The following is a 15,303-nucleotide window of genomic DNA, read 5'->3' on the forward strand; positions in this document are numbered from 1 at the left end:
AATGGGCAAAGAATCCTCTGAAGCCTGGACTCTTTCCCAAGGAAGTCAAAGGGAATGGCCAAGGAGGGGTTGGGGGATCCTGGAGGAGGGTGATCCTCACCCTCCACTCCCACAGCCCCCATAGCCCCCCAGTAGGGGGGGGTCAGACAGAGCTGCCGCCATCCCTGGGACCACCTGCACACCTGCCCCTTTTATGTGGGGATGTTATGTAGGGCGGCCCCTCTCCAACCCCAGCAGCACACCCCCCACACCGACACCCAAGCTGCGTGGGACAGAACCAACAAGTTCACTTACCAAGGCAGATGCACCCATCACCCCTGCTCTTTTCCCAGCCTCCTCATGTGCCAGAGCTGCCTTAGGAGCTGTGGAGGAAACTCCAGGGCCCATATAAATTGCTTAGAGCTTTGGAACCCATGCAAGAGATCCATCCTCAGGAAATATTAATCTGTGCCATCATCATTATTTATTGGCATTAGTTATGTGTTCTAGAAATAACAACAGAACAACCTAAGTGGTTGACTATAAAGAGGAGTTTCAATAAGCTGTGGTCATTTACTTGGTATACAAGTATTCAAACCTTAAAAATGGTGGTTCTAAAGATTCTGGAAGCGATTCAGGGAAGGTTTATGCAATGAAGTAAAGGAAAAGCAGGATGTAGCACTGTGTTTATAGTAAGCAAGGTCGAGACAAGGCCTTGGGACAGAAGCACAAGAAAGCATCCCTGAGTGTGCTCTGGAGGGACTAGAACCTTCTTTACACCTCTGATGGTGAGCTCTCCTCCCCTTCCCTCCACCACAAGGCCTCCCTCTCTCTTCCCTGACCCAGGGCACTGATGAAAAGCCCCCTCCCCACAGGACCCCAGGAAGGGAATGGGTTGCGGGTTTGTGCAGGGGGAGGCTTTTTCTCTTCATCTGCTCATTCATTCAATCACAGATTTACTCTTCATTCCCTTGGGTGCTCTTTGGCCTGGAGCATGTGGCTTCTTGTCCTTTGGCCTCCTAAAAATTAGAGGTAACAATTGCTTTCCTGTTGTATGTCCAGCACAACAGACACTGCACACACAGCTACCCAGCCCTGCACAAAGATGCAGAACGAAGTGGGGGTTTCGGGCTGATTTGGCCACTTCCAGCTGTGTGCAAAGCAGCATTGATCTGAGCCTCAGCCTTGCTATCTGAGAAATGGAGCACCTCACAGTACCTGGCCCAGAAGGTCACATAGGTAAAAGTGTGGCAGAGGTTGTGCCCTGCATGAAGCATTGGCACTTGTTCCTCAGTGTTGACTGCAATCAGCCACAGCCCAGGGCCTCCTTCCCTGCTCTCAGGCCAGGCAGGGAGAAGAGGGTCCCTGCTCCAGCTCCCTGCTGCATCTAGAATGCACTCCAGCTCTCCCCAGTGCTGAGGCCTGCCATCTCCCTGTGTGTCCCCCAGCATACACACACACACACACACACACACACACACACACACACACACACACACATGCTGTACAAAGGCCCTTCCGTCCTCCAGCTCTGTGCCCCTCCTCTCTCTGCCTGGACCCCCTAGGGCTCCTCCTCAGTCTTCTCCAGGACCCTCCCCATCATCCTACAAACATGCAGCCTGTCCAGGAGGCCCCGGGGCGGTCTCTGTCACTGCACTTACAGCACTTCTCACTCTCCGTCATTCTTTCTTCTCTGTGTTTTTCTTTGTTATCTCTGTCCACTACACCGTCCCCTTGAGAGACCACATGTGCCTCTTGAGCGTTGCTTAAACCCTGCCTCGAACAGTGCCCGGCATACATGTGTGGGTGCACAGTCAATATCAAATCAATGAGCAAATGAACATTATGTTTACAATGAAAACAAATCAGGGCCTTGGTCCTTATCCTCAGAGAGCTTTTCATAATGATTGTGCAGGCCGAGCCTGGTGGCTCGCTTTGTAATCTCAGCACTTTGAAAGGCTGAAGTAGGAGGATCCCTTGGGCCTAGGAGTTTGAGACCAGCCTGGGCAACATAGTAAGACCTCATCTCTACAAAAAATTAAAAAATTAGCCGGGCACCATGGTGGGTGCCTGTAGTCCCAAATACTCGGGAGTCTGAGATGTGAAGATCACTTGAGCCCAGGAGGTCAAGGCTACAGTGAGCCATGATTGTGCCACTGCAAACACCAACCAGCCTGGGTGACAGAGTGAGACTGTCTCAAAAAAATTAATTAAAATTTTTTTTTAAAGTTTTAAAAAATGATTGTGCAAAAAGGTAAATACAGTATGATTCTACTTGTAGGAGGTACCAAGAGTGGTGTCTCTGAATTTGTCAGAGAAACTGAAAATATCATAGCGGTTACCTGGAACTGGGGGAGGGGGGATGGGGAGTTGGTGCTTAGTGGGTACAGAGTTTTAGTTTAGGAAGATGAAAAAGTTCTGTGGATGCATGGTGCTAATGATTGCACAAAAATATAAATATACTTAATGCCAGTGGAGTGTATACTTAGAAATGACTAAAATGGTAAATTTATGTTATGCATACGTTTTGCCACAATGTTAAAAATAGCTTTTAAAAAATGGTTGTAGAGAAAGATATAAACACATTAAACAACTGCAGAATGATGAGACAACATATGAGTAAGTGGCACCAACAACATGAGACAAGAAGTGACATATACTGCTTGATTCTGGCTCCCTAAAAGTCCAGTGCTGAAGGCCATCCCTGGAGTGGAGTGTGGCTTTGCACTGAGCATTGCTCTCTGGGAAGGGAAGTGAGTTATTTTTAAGCTTTCCATTTGTAAAGGTGATATAACTGCAGTAATACACATTGCAAAAATTAGCCACTAGAAACAACAGCAAGGGAAACGCATCTTGGTGTATTTTCTTCTAATGTTTTAAAAACATTTTTTACATTTTACACAGTTATAATCATGCTGAATGTATGTTTATATCAAGCATGCTGTCTGCGTTTTCCTTGTCAACCTTTCCATAGGTTTCGTAATTCTAAAACATCATCATGTTAATGCCTAAAATTATATTGAATGCATTATCATTGTTTACTTAAATATTGCTTTATTTCGGAACATTTCCATTGCTTTTAACATTTAACATCTCTGTTCATACTCTATTGTGCCAAGACTAAGATTACATCCACTGGAGAAATGTTCCAGAATGGACTACTGAATATACAGGTATAAACATTTTGATAGCTTCTGATATTGCTTTCTGAGGTCATCATGACTCTTACCTGAAACAGATATCATCTTTTTTTTTTTTTCCTGCTGGGGTATAAGTGGAAAACACATTTTCAGCACTGATATAATTTTGTGTTAGAAGATTGCAGCACTTTAAAACTCTTTTTCCCAAGAGCTAAAGGAGAGTTGATGCTATAAATATGGCAGGAACTCAAAACCCTGGGTACAGTCCCTGGTTCATCTCTGCCCTGTGCCTGGGGCAAGTCAGGGCAGGACTATTGGGGGCTGCAATCCAAGCACAGAGTTGCTCGGAGTTGCAGAAGGAGAAGCCACAGGGCAGACAGACAATACAGAACCTGAAAGAAGTACGCAAGCCTGCGCCAACCCTTCAAAATCAGAGAAGAGCGGGCCTCGAAAAGGCAAAGAAAGAAAGAAGGCAGAACGAGCTGGAGCGAAGGAATTAACCAGGGGGAAGAGAAGGGTGGAGGAAGCAGGGGGCTCGGAACATTCCCTTTGGAGAGGACTGGGTTTGTGGGGGCTTTCCCCTGCTGCAGCAGGGCTTTGCTAAAAGTGAAACTGTGATTTTCGGAGGGTTCTGAAGGCGTTCACCTAGGGAAGGAAAATGTTCCATTTGGGGGTCCACACTGGGTTAAAAACAATGCCTCTGCCTGCTCTCAGTTGTGGAGGCCCCCGAGTGTCTTCAGTCAACTCTGGGTGGTTCTGAGGCTACAGCAACACCCGAACTCGGCCTGTGCCCCAACTCGGCCCAGGGCCTGAAGGAGCCCCAGTGTGATCTTAACTCAAGTGTGCCCGCAGGACAAGGCCCCATGTTGCTTCCCCGCCACAATACAACAAAGAACAAAACTCCCGCCTGCTGAGTGCCTCACAGGCGCCGGCACTGTGCTGGGAGTTGTGCGTTCTTTTTCCTGTTGCTTTCCTAACGGCAGAACGAGGTGGATGTTAGCAACTCCTTTAGCAGGGCTCAATGGCGTCTTAGAAATCACACCACATTTGATAAATCCGAAAGCTAGGATTCACCCCAGGCGGCCTCACTCCAACGCCTTGAGAATTGAAGGAGCAGCAGTCTTCATGAGTTTGATGAAAAACTTGGGAGAAGGCCAGTGTAACCTAATAAAAAGTCAAAGTTACTGGATTATTTGAAAAAAAAAAAAAGTAAAGTTGATCCTTTCAAGAGTACCTATATAAAAAGAGCACCTATATTCAAAGCCAGCTGCACCGCCTGTGGTTCAGAAGTGGGGAGTTGGGTCAGAAAAGGTGGGACAGACAGGATGGCTCAGTAATTAGGGCTGGCACATAGCAGATCTGGGCTACCTGTGTGACTCTGAGCAAGTGAATTAACCTCTCTGAACCTTGAATATAAAACAAGAATAATGATAATATCTACCTCACACATGAGCATTAATAAAATAGTGCTTGCAGAGTACGTGGCACATACTACTCAGTCAATGGTAGCTGCTAGCATTGTTATCTTAATGATCACTGTTATTACATTATATTCTAGTTATTTTTTATATTTTTGAGACTAGCCTAAATCTCACCACTCAGGCTGCAGAAAGGATGTTTCACTAACCTTGGAAATTCCAGTATAGGCAAACCTCAGAGATATCTCAGGTTCAGTTCCAGACCACCACAATAAAGCAAATATCACAATAAAGCCAGTTACATTCATTTTTTGGTTTCCCAGTGTACATAAAAGTTATGTTTACCCTATAAGGTAGTCTACTAAGTGTACAAAGACATTATGTCTGAAAAAAAAGTACATGTCTTAATCAAAAAATAATTTATTACCAAATATATGCTAAAATCACCTGAGCTTTCAGTGAGTCATAATTTTTTTGCTGATGGAGGGCATCTTGCCTTGATGTCAATGGCTGCTGACTGATCAGAATGGTGGTTGCCAAAGGCTGGCGTGGCTGTGCCAATTTCGTAAAATAGGACAACAACAAATCTTGCTACATTGATTGACTCTTCCTTTCACAAAAGATTTATCTGTAGCATGCGATGCTGTTTGATAGCATTTTACCTACAGTAGAATAGCATTCAAAATTGGAGTCACTCCTCTCAAATACTGACGCCTCTTTCTCAACTAAGTTTATGTAACATTCTCTGTCTTCTGTTGTCATTTCAACAACGTTCATACCATCTTCACCAGGAGTAGATTCCATTTCAAGAAACCACTTTCTTTGCTCATCAGAGAGAATAAACTCCTCATGTGTTAAGTTTGATCATGGGATTGCAACAATTCAGCCACGTCTTCAGACTCCACTTCTATTTCTAGTTCTCTTGCTATTTCTACCATACTTGCAGTTACTTCCTCCACTGAAGTCTTGAACTCTTCCAACTCATCCAGGAGAACTGGAATCACCTGCTTCCAAACTCCTCCTAATGTTGGTATTTATACCTGCTCCCATGAATCACAAATGTTCTTTGTTGCATCTAGAATGGTGAATCCTTTCCAGAAGGTTTCGCCCAGATCTATCAGAGGAATCATCATCTGTGGCAGCTCTAGCCTTACAAAATGTATTTCTTAATAAGAATTGAAAGTCAAAATTACTCCTTGGTCCATGTAAAATCAATGTTGTCTTACCAGTCATGAAAAACAATATTAATCTCCTTGTACATCTCCATCAGATCTCTTGGGTGACCAGGCACATTTTCAATGAGCAGTAATATTTTGAAAGGAATCTTTTTTCCTGAGCGAGTCTCAACAGTGGGCTTTAAATATTCAGTAAACCATGCTCTAAACAGATGTGCTGTCATCCAGGCTTTGCTATTCCATTTATAGAGTATAAGTAGAGTAGACTTAGCATAATTCTTAAGGGACCTAGGGTTTTTAGAATGGTAAATGAGCATTGGCTTCAACTTAAAGTCACCAGCTGCATTAGCCCCTAACAAGAGAGGCAGGCTGTCCTTTGAAGCCAGGCATTGACTTCTCTCTAGCTATGAAAGACCTAGTAGCATCTTCTTCCAATATAAGGCTGTTTTGTCTACATTGAAAATCTGTTGTTTAGTGTAGCCACCTTTGTCAATAATCTTAGAAAGATCTTTTGGATAACCTGCTGTGCTGCAGCACCTATTAGTTTCTATATTAGCACCTGCTTCTTCACGTTGCATTTTGATGTTAAGGAGATGGTATCTTCCCTTAAACCACTTGAATCAACCAACCTCTCCTAGCTTCAAACTTTCCTTCTGCAGCTTCCTCACCACTTCAGCTTTCATAAAATTTAAGAGAGTTGGGACTTTGCTCTGGATTAGGCTTTTGCTTAAGGGAATTTTGTGGCTGTTCCGATTTACCCAGACCACTAAAACTCTCTCCATATCAGCAATAAGGCTATTTCGTTTTCTTATCATTCATGTGCTCACTGGATTAGTACTTTTAATTTCCTTCAAGAACTTTTTCTCTAACTTCTTAACTTGGCTAATTATTTGACACAAGAGACCTAGCTTTCAGCCTATCTCCACTTTCAACATCCCTTCCTCTCTAAACTTAATCATTTCTAGCTTTTGATTTAAAGTGAGAGATGCGCAATTCTTCCTTTCCCTTGAACACTTAGAAGCCATTGTAGGGTTATTAATTGGCCTAATTTTAATATTTTTGTGGCTCAGGGCATAGGGGGGCCTAAGGAGAAGGAGATACAGAATGGCTGGTCATGGAGCAGTCAGAACACACCCAACATTTATGGATCAAGTTCACTGTCGTAAATGGGCATGGTTCATGGTGCCCTAAAACAATTAAAATAGTAACATCAAAAATAACTGATTACAGTCACCAGAACAGATACAATAATAATGAAAAAGTTTGAAGTATTGCAAGAATTATTAAAAGGTGATCCAGAGGCACAAAGTCAACACGTGCTATTGAAAAACAGCATTGATAGATTTGCTCCATGCAGGGTTGCCACAAACTTTCAATTTGCTAAAAATACAACATCCAGGCAGCACAATAAAAAAAAAAGTGCAATAAAATGAGGTATGCCTGTACTTTAAACAGTGCCTGGAACACAGCAGGTACTCATTACATACAGTTATTCTGTTAATTATGAATATATACTTTATTTATTTATTTTTATTTATTTATTTATTTTGAGATGGAGTCTCGCTCTGTCACCCAGACTGAAGTGCAGTGGTACGGTCTCGGCTCACAGCAACCTTCATCTCCTAGTTCAAGCAATTCTCCTGCCTCAGCCTCCTGAGTAGCTGGGACCACAGGTGCCTGCCACCACGCCCGGCTAATTTTTATATTTTTAGTAGAAACAGGGTTCACCATGTTGTCCAGGCTGGTCTCAAACTCCTGAACGCAGGTGATCTACCCATCTTGGCCTCCCAAAGTGCTGGGATTACAGGCATAAGCCACTGCACCCAGCCAGTGAATATATATTTTTAATATGTAATTACCTCCTCCCATGAATTATGAATTATGCCAAATATAAAGAAAACTACTGAAGGTAATATACTAGCTTCAAGTTTATTTAGCAAATTAGCAGATTTGCTAAATAAATCTGTCAGATTTAGCAAATGTAACTTTTGCCAAATTTGCTTCAGTCTTTTATTTCAAGCAATAAAATGTTTGTGTTGAGACCCCTTCTTCACCCCTATTCCATCCTCCATACTGCATACCCTATCTTGAAATTTGTGGTTTCTGCCTCCAGGCTTTTTTTATACTTGTGATTCTCTTATTATATAAGTATCTATAAACAATGATATAATAATGAATAATATATGGCATGTGCTTTTATTTTTTATAAATAATGTCAGAGTGTCCATGCACTTTTAAAATTTGCTTATTTCATTCAACATATTTTTGAGATTTACCTGTGTTGATGCCTGTGGATCTAGTTCATTTATTGTGTCATATTTTATTAATGTATTACAATTTTATTCATTCCCCTATTAGATATTAGTTTATAATTATTATTACAATTTTCCAATTTCTGTTGTTTGTGCTTCTGTGAACACTCTTATACATCAAAACTTCTCTGAGCAATGAATCTGGAAGTGGAAGTTCTGGGGCCAGAGCATCTTCATTTTTAATAGATATTTTTACTAGATATCCCAAATTATCTCCACTGCAGTTGTAACAATTTACATCCCCATCAACATTGCATCACAGTTATTTGGTCATATCCTCCCTCATGCTTGATGTTATTGGTCTTGTTCATTTTGCTAATTTGAATATAAAATGATATTGGTTGTTTTCATTTGCATCTCACTGATTCAAGTAATGTTTGGCATCTTTTTATTTGGATATTGGCTTGGTCACGTACTTTGCCCATTTTTAATTCTGCTGTCTTTAACTTATTACTTTGTGAGAGTCTGATATGTTATAGATAAAGATCTTCTGTTGCTTTTATGCACTGCAAATATCTTCTACTAATTTGAGACTTGTCCTTTAACTTTGTATTGGTTTTTGCCCTGCATACTTTAAACAAATGTTCGAATGGTAACATCACACTTTTATGGCTTGTCCTTTTATATTTTGACCAAGAAATTCTGTGCCTTATCATGTCTCTGTCTTAAAAACACATTTTTTAAAAAAGTTTTGAAACTTTGCTTTTCATATTTATTCTATCTGGAGTATACATTTGTGAATGGTTTGAGATAGAGTTCAAGTTTTACATTTTTCCCACATGGGAAGCCAATGTCACAGCACTAATGATCGAATCCTTTACCCACGGGAGTGCCCAGCCATCTCCAACATGTTCACATCTGTATTTTCTAGGCCCCCTACTCTCTTTCATTGTTCTATTTGTGTTTAAATTACTAGAGTTTATAAATCATGATATGTGGAATAATGGGTCCCCCCCTTACCCTTCAGCAAAATTATTCAGCTATTTTTGGCCCTTTATACTTCCATATGAATTTGATAATCAGCTTGTGAGCAAAATCTGGTTGGCATTTTGAATGCACTGGATCTGTAGATTAACTGGGGAAAACTTACATCTTCCTGAAGTTGAGTCTTCATGTCCATTATAAAGTACCCCGGAGGAGAAGTTTCCATCAGAATAAATTCTCTAACATTTGTGACCATCTTGTCTTCCAACCTGTGATGACAATAGCCACCCTACCTTACTACTCTCCTGAGAGAAATTTTTTAAGCATGGGGACGTCTCTGAAGTCTCCTGCAGCTGTCGACCCGTACATCCTTGATTCCAAATGGCAGAAAACTAATTTGCAGGTCAGACACTATTGAAATTCACCTTGATTAACCATGGCAATAAAATTGACAGTGATGCCCAAGAGGGAAGGATAAAACCCTCACCCGTTTTCCCAAATGATATTAACTTTGGGGAATAACTGAGCAGGTAATTCTCTGTGTGTGGTTTCCTCTTTCTGAGAAGAAATCACAAGAAACAGAAACAGAGTTTTCTGGCTTTGAGATCCTGAATCAAATGTGGTTGGATCCTGTGGTAACCCTAGGCCTATCAAGTGCTATATGCCTGGCTCTTTCTGTGTTGAATTTGACACAACATCTGACTCGACTGAGTCACAGAAAAAAATCAGTCATTACTTAATAAGTAACCAACACCTTGACTTGGTGCATGTATTGAGACTCTCTTGTTTTTCTTTTTGCAAGGCCTCAAGGGGAAGGTATATCAGGAATCTTTGTCCCCTGATGCCTGCATGGATACTACAGCAATACTACAACCTCACAGAAGCTGCTTAACCCATGGATCCTGAAAATCATAGGCAAGAAGCACAGGTCCTGATGAGTGGATCTTTACTACTTTTACCAGATTCCTCCCTCACTCAGAGGGACCCTCCCACACACCCAGCAGAGACTTCTCTGCCACCATCAACCCCCCAAGTCATAGGGGGCTCAAGTTCTGCCCTGGTGAGCTGTGGCCCCCATCCTTGTGAACCCCAAAGTGTCCCCCTTGTGGAACCAAATGTATCCATCTTGAATAAATTTGCCCAAAATCCTAAAGACCGGGAAAAGGGAACCATTGAGCTTGGCAAGTACTGGGGAACATCTTTGCTTCCTGCATCTCTAGCACCAGATCACCATGAGTATGGACCACCCATTTCAGAACAGCCGCCAAATGCTGAGGTTAGAGAGGGTTACTTATGTCAGGCAGATGTTCTTTCCTTGTGAAGGAAAGCATTTTTAAGCTTCTTTGATTTTTAAAAATTTATTTTTATTTATTTATTTATATATTTTTGAGATGGAGTCTCGCTGTCACCCAGGCTGCAGTTCAGGGACTCGATCTTGGCTCACTACAATCTCTGCCTCCTGGGTTCAAGTGATTCTCCTGCCTCTGCCTGCTGGGACTACAGGCACATGCCACCACACATGGTTAATTTTTGTATTTTTAGTAGAGATGGGGTTTCACCATGTTTGGCCAGGTTGGTCTCGAACTCTTGACCTCAGGTGATTCAACCACCTCGGCCTCCCAAAGTGCTGGAATTACAGGCATGAACCACCCAGGCCCGGCCTACTTTTAATTTATTTTTTATTTTTGAGACAAGGTCTCACTCTGTCACCCAGGCTGGAGTGCAGTGGTGCAATCACAGCTCACTCTAGCATTGACCTCCCAGGCTCAGGCGATTCTTCCACCTCAGCCACCTGGGTAGCTGAGACTACAGGTGCACACCACCACACCTGGCAAATTTTTGTATTTATTGTAGACACGGGGTCTCCTTATGTTGCCCAGGCTGGCCTTGAGCTCCTGGGCTCAAGCAACCTGCCTGCCTCAGCCTCCCAAAATGTTGGGATTATAGGCATGAGCACCATGCCCAGCCCTTTCTTTCTTTTCTTTTTTTTTTTTTTGAGACAGAGTCTCGTCTGTTGCGCAGGCTGGAGTGCGGTGGTGTGATCTTGGCTCACTGCAACCTCCACCTTCCTGGGTTCAAGCAATTCTTCCACCTCAGCCTCCCCAGTAGCTGGGATTACAGGTGCCTGGCATCATGCCTGGCTAAATTTTGTATTTTTGTAGAGACAGGGTTTCACCATGTTGGCCAGTCTGGTCTTAAATAAGTTGTGCGTGTGTGTGTGTGTGTGTGTGTTTGTGTGTGTGTGTTTAAAACTTACAAATACATGAATATATGTTTTGTCAGAAAAAATATAATTAATATTTCTTTGCTTTCCCAAATCTGCCATCAGTTTGTAAAAACACACAGTTTCTATAAACCTAGAGATTTTTCTCTGCATTTAGACACACATTTTTCTGTGCATTTAGACATTCACACACACACACACACACGCACGATTTTTACCTAAAAGAGTTATAATATATATATAGGTCTGCAACTAGCTTTTTTTACTTGACAATATATGTCAGAATTTGCTATATTCCAGGACATATAGATGTATTGGCTTACGTTTGACTGCCTCCTGGTATTCCTGTAGGTCGGTGAACCATAATTTAAATTCCTATTGCCCCACTGATGAAGACTGGGTTTTCCCACTTTAAAGGCAGCGCTGCATGAACACCTTCGCACCTGCCTTATTATGCACAGGTATGAGGAAGTATATTTTGCTGCACACAGAGATAGACATGATACTGGTTGAGAGCTCAGGCAGTCTTTGGGAAAACGTTGATAAACAGTCATTACAATGGACGGGACAGGGGAAAGAAGAGACAAAAAACAACTGTAACAAATAGAAAACAGTTACAAACATAGTAGATACTAATCCAACTATATCAATAACCACTTTCAATGTGAATGGTCTAAATATATCCAAGTAAAAGACAGAGATTGTCAGAGTAGTAAAAAAGCAAGGCCTAACCATATGCTGTCCACAAGAAACCCACCTTAAATGTGAGACTCAGATGGGTTATAAGGAATAGAGAAAGATATATCTTGTTAACACTATCAAAAGAAAGCTGGAGTAGCTAATTTCAGACAAAGCAGACTTTATAGCAAGGAAAATCATCAGGGATAAAGAAGGACATTACATAATATTAAAAGGGTCAATTCTCCAAGAAGACAAAACAATCCTTAACATGCATACATGTATTAGCAAAGCATCAAAATACCTGAGAGAAGAAATGATAGGTATGCAAGGAAAAATACACAAAGTCACTATTATAGTTGGATATTTCAATACTTCTCTCTCAATAATTGATAAATCTAGCAGGTAGAAAGTCAGTAATGATTTAATTGACCTCAACAGCACTCTCAACCAGTTTGATCTAATTGACATTTATAGAATACTCTATCCAACAACAAAATACATATTCTTCCAAGTTCACATGGAACATTTACCAAAAAAGATTGCATTCTTTCCCATAAAACACACTTTAACAAAGTGAAATGAACAGAAATCATATAAAGTATGCTGTCAGACCACAACAGAATTAAACTAGAAATTAATAACAAAAAGAGAGCTGAAAAGTCTCCAAATATTTGAAGATTAAACAACATGCTTCTAAATAACACATGGGTCAAAGAAGACATCTCAAGAGATATTTTAAAATATTTTCAACTAAATGAAAATGCAACTTCTCAAAATTCATGGGATGCAACAACGCAGTACTTCGAGGGAAACTTATAGCATTAAATACACATATTTTGAAAAGAGATCTAAAATTGACCATCTAAAATTCCACCTTAGGAAACAAGAGAAGGAAGAGCAATACAAGCCTAAAGCAAGCAGAAGAATAAAAATAATAAAAATTAGAGAAATCAATGAAACGGAAAACAGGAAACAATAGAGAAAATAAAACAAAAGCTGTTTCTTTGAAAAGATCAATAAAATTGGTAAACCTCTAGTCAATCTAACCAAGAAAAAAAGAGAGAAGGCAAAAATTACTCATATCAGAAACAAAAGAGAGATCATCACTATGGATCTCACAGACAATAAAAGGATACCGAAGGAATATTACAAATGAATGGGGCCGCTTGTGTATGGCAAGCTCGGCTATTCCTTTTCTTTCTTATCCTGAAAGAAGGCAAAGGGTCCTAACTCTCCATACTACTTTCCCTTCCTCACCATCCCACTCCCTTTCTCTGATGGAAATTGAGACATGAATCTATCAATCCCAGAAAAATCATGTAATCTCACTGGGCATTATTTTCCCCCATATTTTAGCCAAAATATGCTAAAATCTCACTACTCAAAAAAAAATGGTTAAAGAAGTTTCCCAAATTGCATAAGCTTTAGGCCCCATAGGAACTCTATCTGCTTTGTTTGCCACACTGAAATTTCTGCTAAGATCCAGGGGGAGCAGGGGCAGTCAGGGTGAATTTGAGGCATCGGTTTGGTGTGCCGGAGTTTTTCTTCTTCAATAAGGTGTTTTGTGGTAGAAGAAATAGCAATGTAATTCCTACAGTGTTAAGAGCTGAAAGACATTAACCTTCAGTTAAAAGTTAGAAAACAGAAGCACAAAAGGACAAGAACAGACAATCCACACACAAAAAAGAAAATTCAAGTGATTACAGATCTACAGAAAAACCGTCAACCGCAATAAAAATCAAAGGAGATTGTAAAAATTATCCCACTTCTTGCTTCTCCCAAAATAACACTGATGCATGTACACACACACACACACACACACACACACACACACACTCCACACATACTAAGTCCTCACTTAACATCATGTATAGGTTCTTGGAAATTGTGATTTTAAGCAAAATAACATACAGCAGATCCTCAAAAAGTATTTTTTCATTCAATGTTGTTTTGTTACAATGTTGATTGAAAAACTGGTTTTATTATATGTTGTTTGGCTTAAAGTTGCAGTTTCCAAGAACCTATGGATGACAGTGAAGACTTACTATATGCGTGTGTCTGTGTGTGTGTGTGTGTGTGTGTGTGTGTGTAATTTTTTTTTAATTCCTGGGGCTGACCAGGGGTTAGTGAAAGAAGAACTCTGATGCAGCCAACAGTATACATCTGTCAAATCTTTAAAAGGCCAACTTGCCTTTAAGAGCCATTTCCTTCTAAAAATTCAAACCAAGAAAATAATTCAAATGCACAAAAAGATATATAAGCCAAAATGTTTCTTTGTTTATGACTTTAACAGCCATGTGGTTTTTATACTCCATAACATCACTTTAAAATATATAATGCACAAACTGTTAGAAATATAAACAAGAGGCCGGGCGCGGTGCCTCACGCCTGTAATCCCAGCACTTGGGAGGCCGGGGTGGGCGGATCAAGAGGTAGGAGATGCAGACCATCCTGGCTAACACGATGAAACCCCGTCTCTACTAAAAAATACAAAAAATTAGCCGGGCGTGGTGGTGGGCGCCAGTAACCACAGCTACTCGGGAGGCTGAGGCAGGAGAATGGCGTGAACCCGGGAGGCGGAGCTTGCAGTGAGCGGAGACCATGCCACTGCACTCCAGCCTGGGCGACAGAACGAGACTCCGTCTCAAAAAAAAAAAAAAAAAAAATAAATAAATAAATATAAAGAGGAAATAGTAAATCCACAAACACATTTGAAAAACTTACAGCTCTTTCAGAAATTAGATCAAGTAGATACAAATTTTAAAAAGACATAGCAGATATTGATAATACATTTTACAAAGCTTGATCTAATATAAAGAATTTTGTGCCCAATCATTTATACAAAACTGTGCCTAAACTTATTTACGAAATCAACCATCAATCAAAAACTTCAATTTCAAAAAGCGTAAATACAGCCACATTCTCAGACCACAGAGCAATAAAATTATAAACCAAGGAAGGGGGAAAAAATATATCCACTTAAAAATTTGTTATCACCTTTTAAGAACTGTTATGATAACTAAGAAACAAAAATTGAAATTACACACTATTTAGAAATTACTGTATCATAATTTAAAAAGTACACACGACCTTAATGTCTAATTAATTGTGCGAAGTATGAGTGGAATATTATGCAGATATCAGATAAGATTCATGAAGAACGTGTTATAAAAGAAATTGGCTGAAATAAAATTTTTATGGAACTTTATGATTAAAAAATTTTTAAAGCAGGCTGGAGACCTGAATAGGAAATATGATGACAGTGATGGAAAAAAATTAAAAATATATAAGCATAGAATAAAAACAAAGCAAATGCAAAACAATATACCAAAATGTTAGGAGTGACTATAATTCCATATTGGCACTATAAGCCATTATTTTTGTTTTGTTTTGTTTTCTATTCTCCAAAATATTTTTAACCTAAAAAAGACAGCAAAAGTGAGGCAGAGA

This window comes from Gorilla gorilla, chromosome 12 (assembly GCF_029281585.2).
Source record: "Gorilla gorilla gorilla isolate KB3781 chromosome 12, NHGRI_mGorGor1-v2.1_pri, whole genome shotgun sequence".
Classification (NCBI taxonomy): Eukaryota; Metazoa; Chordata; class Mammalia; order Primates; family Hominidae; genus Gorilla; species Gorilla gorilla.